General features: G+C 39.6%; 1 non-coding gene across 1 annotated transcript; it reads left to right on the forward strand.

The window, feature by feature from the left end:
• Positions 1-3848: 3848 nt before the first annotated feature.
• On the forward strand, positions 3849-3932 carry LOC130734907 (small nucleolar RNA Z221/R21b). The gene has a single exon (XR_009018242.1). It is a non-coding gene; the product is annotated as a small nucleolar RNA Z221/R21b (small nucleolar RNA).
• Positions 3933-5783: the final 1851 nt, after the last annotated feature.

The raw sequence follows: 5783 nt of genomic DNA on the forward strand, positions 1-5783 counted from the left end.
AGCACCCATTTCTTCATCAAATATCACCACCATATTAATTTTCTACTAGCAGGAGTGCAAATGTGCCATTGCCTTGTCTACTTAATTAAGTCAAGAAAAAGCAGACTTGAGTTTTCACAATTGAAGAGAAGAGGCCGAGAGCAAAGGGAGTAAGAGGATTCAAACACCCTTTCGCCGTTTCTCGACCGATCGTCTCTCTGTTCGTTGCTACGCGTAGACCTCGAGGTAACCTTGCTACCCTTACCTCTGATCATCTTTTATATCGCGTTTCTTCATCTCTTTCTGAATTCCTAGTTTTGAGCTTTTTGTAAAATTGTCCGATTACTTCGATTTTTCTTTACATCTACCTTCTACTACTGCCCAACAAGCTAAATCACTCGCCAATGCGCGCCGATTTCGATCGAGTCGTCGTAGATCTGAAAAACTATGTAAAACCCCAATTTCTCACATGTTTAAACTTTTTGATTAAAAAGTCGTAATCTAACCTAGTGCCCTTAGGATTAGTTGTTCTAAATGTCGTTGTGAACAACCTCATCTATTTTGCTTTCCAAAATTTCAACTTCGAGTTTTTGAACCCAAAACTTGGACCAAACTACCCCTATATGCTATTCAATTTCTAAAATATTTCCGAGCATTGGTTTACCCTAGTTATACCCTAAGATTACCTAGGAATCAAGTTTGATCGAAGAAAAAGTGCCGAAACGCTAAAAATGGAGAGTGGCCGAAACTTGCATGCTTTAGGACAGTAAGGAAACAAAAATCTGGGCAAGGTTGGCCTTATGCATACTGTAGCCCTTCGAGTCGCCAAAATTTTGGCTTTGGTTTCGTGTCATTCCGAGTTCTGTAGCTCGAGTTATGTGCGTTTTAGTGAGCAAAAGTAAATATTAGAATTTCTAGTTTGGTTTCAAGAGTCAAAACTCACCCATTCGGGGAAAAGCTTCCATTCGCGTTAGAATGTTGTACTTTGATACTTCGTGAGCGTTGTCGAACATTAGTTAGAATTGTTTCGACTGTATCGACTTGTTTTGATTCATTATTGCTTTGTTTGCTCAAAGGTTCAATTGTGGAAACTTTGGGGTTGACTGAACAAGCTTCTGAGCGAGACCTGCACCGCGAGACTGGAACAACTCGAGGTTAGGGCAACTTACTTACTAGCTATTGCTTTGTAGGCGTCGATTAATTCGACTTGATTATTGTTTTGAATATTAAATATTGCCTTGTTAGGGAATATTGCTTGAATATTGATTCATCGCTCTATAGAGCTTGATGCATTTGCGTTTATGATTAAGTTGTGCTGATTATATTCGTGCATTTGATGCGACTTTCGGAGTGTAGAATACACTTACCTTCGTCACGACAATGACCGGTTTGTTTTGGGAATGTTTGTTAGGTCGAACCAAGGTTCGAACCTTTATTGTTTTAGGGAATCGAGTGTTTTCTCGGCGAGTTGTTTGGGTTTGATGGGAACTTTGAACTTATAGAGTTTTGGACAAAAAATAATCATAATCTGTTTTATATAGAAAAATTCATAATATATTTATTAAGAATATAACGCTTTTAATTAATGACGACGATTTGATGGAAAAGACTTAGGAATGAACTTGAGTTTGGAAAATGGGAATGGGTTGGTGATCCTAGTTTTAGGAACGTTATTTTGAAAGGTTTTGGAAAATGAGAATTGGATTTTGGAATTAACAACATAATGCACTAACTTACGATGAAACCTTTTACCTGATAAGAGAACTATTTTTAAGGGAACTCATTTTATGGAAAATAATTTGTAGACGGGCTTAGCCAAGGGTCTGGGCGTTAGTGAGATACTTAGTAGAGTACTCTTGGTGTAGCAGGATTTGACGGTCAACCGTGTAGAGTTGCATCGTCCCTGACTATACCTGGCACAACTGGAAGTGACGGTCAGCCGCGTAGAGTTGTATCGTTCCTGTTGATGTCTGGCATAGCAAGCAGGAATGGTTAAACCCGTAGGGTCACAACCGACTTGACTATAGCCTAGGTTTCTCATTGTAGAAGCCTTTGGTCAATGAACCAATGTTTACCTTAGGGTATTGTCAGGACGAATCGTTGATTTGCTAATCATATTGAATTCATGCATATACGTGATGAAGTCCCAAGCGGAGTACTTCGGTATAGCAGGAGGTAACGATCAACCATGCAGAGTTGTATCGGTCCTGACTATACCCGACACAACAGGGAGTGACGGTCAGCCGTGTAGAGTTGTATCGTTCCTGTTGATGTCCGGCATAGCAAGCAGAAATGGTCGAACCGTGTAGAGTTGGATCGTCTTGACTATAGCCAAAGGTGATAAGCGACACCCGAGCAGAAATGGTTAAACACGAGGCTAGTGTTACGACCGTCTCGAGGTGCCCAACCTTTAAGTGGCAATACCATTGGTTTGTCCCGTCGCCAAGTAGAGTGACGTTTTTTTCGGATTGTGTCAGCATATTTTGCATTGACACACCATGCATCTTATTATGATTGACGTTGCATGACTTATCATGCCCTTTAATTATATTTGTTTAGATGTTGATGATTGGATTATCATTAGGGATTTGATAACATGTTATGTATATACCTTAGGGTAGGCAACACATAACTTATACGTATATATACAACATATATATATATATATATATATATATATATATATACCCCCTTACTCTTCAAATGTTGCTTGTAATATCTATTGTATTCTGTAAGTTGACCCTAGCACCTTGGCTTTGTGTGTATGTTTGTGTTTGGGCGGTCGGCCTGCTACCAGACGCTCGTCAGCTGGATCGAGACGGTTCTTCACTTGGAGAGGACCTGGAGCGTAACGACTACTACTGAACCCTTTGGCGAGGACCCGGACTGAATGCATGACCAGATGAGGGTCGATGATGGAAGTATAGGGTATGGGTGTTTAGAGCCTTCTAAGGTTGGGTGATAGTGTCATAGCTCTGACTAGTCGTGTCTATATTTGGGGCAGGGTAGGTCCCCGACGCATTACTTTTTGTGTGGTTCCCTGTCATGGGGATCACAGAGAGTAGTCGGACATTAGGAAGTCTGGAGGAGGCTGTTTTGAGCTGAATCTCTCATGTTTTGGAGGACTGTACTTATAAACTTCTCACTTGATTTCTGGACTTGTACTATTTTGCCTTCGGGCTCACTTTCTGTCGCTTGACAATACTTGTGACACTTTTGGTTAGAGCAGAGCTGTAATAGTATTGTATATTAGTTTATGTTTATCGCATTTTGGGTTGCGTCTTTATTATGAAAATGTCTTTTATTCTAAAAAGAAAACGAAAAAAATGCCTGCTTTTCCGCTTTGTTTTATTTTTGAGTTACTAAGTGACACCCGAAAATCGGGATGTTACATCTTCTATGTCGATTTGGCCTCCAGAGTCGCGGTGGGCATGGTGGGTGGGGGTTGCGGGTTGTGGCTTGTGGTATGCGGTGGGTGAGCATTTGTTTCGGCTTGGTGATGAAAGTACTGGCACAAAGGCACTGGGTTTTGGTGTGTTTGCTGGAATGTATATTGTTGTAGAATCTAGGCTGGTGGTGGTGAGTTAAAACCTAGATTTGGGTTATTTTTTAATTTGGATTATGGAGATTGTTGTATAAATTAACTTGTTTCTGGAGATTTATTGTTTGCTAATTTTTCTTGTTTCTCCTTTAACAAAGATCTTAAATGAAGGATTGCCAATTGTTCTTGTTCAAAAAAAAAGGAACTCATAGAAACTTGGAAATTTTGCATGTTCTTCAATCTCTTGATTTATATTTCTTCTATATGCGTGTTTGCTTTTTCTTTTTTATCTTGTGTTATTTTCATTGTACATCACTTTGAGTTGAATGGGCTGTGATATCTATAGAGATAGTCATGCACCACTCTGATTTTCGTGTAGAGAAGTCTCTCAAACCCATTTTACTCTGAGCTCATTCCTTTCATCATAAACAGAATCTAGATAGCGAACAAAGCAAGCCTCAAATTACACTTGATTAAGCTTTTTCTCTAAAAAAATTCTCTACTAGGGCAATCTGTAAGACCCGGATTTGCAGAACTGGATTTAATGTTTATTTTCCGACTCACGCGTAGGACCGGTGTAAGCGTGACAGGAGTTTACAGTTTGGGAAAGTTTAATGAAGAGGAAAGTTCATGAATTGCTTGAGGATAGTACCATAGTCGTTTTAGGAGTTAGTGCGAGTTGTCTGCACACCCGCCTTATGGCGAGAGTGTCCAGAATAGGCTAATTCCGCTCTTAAAGCAATGTTTAAGCGATATTTCAAATCCTTGGAAAAATAAGAAATTCTCTTTATTTTTCCTTCGACCAATGTTTCATTTCGGAACCCTGGACTGTACGCATGATAGGATTCACTTCTCGGAAGTCCGACGACGCTAATTTCTTTGCTTTAAAAACCCTAAGTTCAATCACTGAAAGAAGACTTTTTCTATTCGGAGCTTTTAACGAAGTTTCCATCCGCGTTGTCAGATTTCTTTCGACGTTTCCAATCTTTCTGCAGAACGAAGTTTTGTCATATGACTTTCACAGCAAAAAGTAGTTTTTCGGGGCAAATTAACTTACACCGCTTTTGGATCGTTTTTCTCTAATTCAAGAAACCTGTTTTGAGTTCTGGAATTCTGTCGCCAGAATCTCGCTTAGAATTCACCGATGAACGTGCTGCAAAAATCAGAATCGCGAAATATTCTTTTTCCCGCGATTTCACTCTCCTATAAATAGTAAAAAATCACAAAATCTCACCATTCCACCACATAGAGGCCGCGGGTTTGAAGGAAGAACTTTGTCGTTTCTCGACCGATCTTCGAGCTGTTTGTCTCTATTTCACGGCATCGAGGTAACTTGCTTGATTCTTACCTTTGATCATTCTTTTTGTCGCGTTTCTTTATCTCTTTCTGTGCTCAAAGTTTCGAGCTTTTCGTAAAACTGTCTGATTTTCCCGATTTTTCTTTTGAACTACCTTCTATACTTACCCAACAACCTAGAACACTCGCCGTTGTGCGCCGATTTCGATCGAGTCGCCGAGGATCTGAAAAACTGTATAAAAACCCTTTTGCGCACATATTGAAACTTTATTGTCGAAAAGCCACAATCCGACATAGTGCCTTTAGGATTAGTTGCTACAAATGCCGTTGTGAATGTTCCCATCAAATTTGTTTTCCGAAGTTTTAACTTTGAGTTTTTGAGCTTTAATTTTGGACCAAAATGCTCCTAACTAGTTGTATTTCGACACCGGTCGTTCTAAAATTTTTCCGACAGTTTCTTTACTCTAGTTTTACCCTAAAACTACCTCGGAATTAATTTAGATTGAAGAAAAAACGCCGGAACCCTTTTTTCTTTAGGGCCGAGAGCATGTTTGGGGGGGGGAGGTTTTTGTTTTTGCGATAACTCGTCCTCTCGTGCTCGATTGTTGTACTCTGAAGCTTTAAATGCTTTGTCTATCGTTAATTAGTTGTGTTGTGATCGAGCTAATCGATTTTGTATGGATTTCTGCTTTGTTTTCTCCGAGGTTCAGTTGAAGGAACTTTGGGTACTACAAAGCAACTTTGTGAGGAGAACCTATACTGCGAGGCTGGAACAACTCGAGGTTAGGGCAACTTACATATTAGCTAAGTTTGCATGATAGACGTCGATAAATTCGACTTGTGTATTACTTTGATATTGGTTATGATGATGAATTATTGATATGTTGTTTCCATGACTTATGATATTGATGTTTTATTAAATTGTGCGCCTTGACGCGATTTCGGAGCGAAGAATCACTGAATTGAT

Source organism: Lotus japonicus, chromosome 1, assembly GCF_012489685.1.
Source record: "Lotus japonicus ecotype B-129 chromosome 1, LjGifu_v1.2".
In the NCBI taxonomy this organism is placed as follows: domain Eukaryota; kingdom Viridiplantae; phylum Streptophyta; class Magnoliopsida; order Fabales; family Fabaceae; genus Lotus; species Lotus japonicus.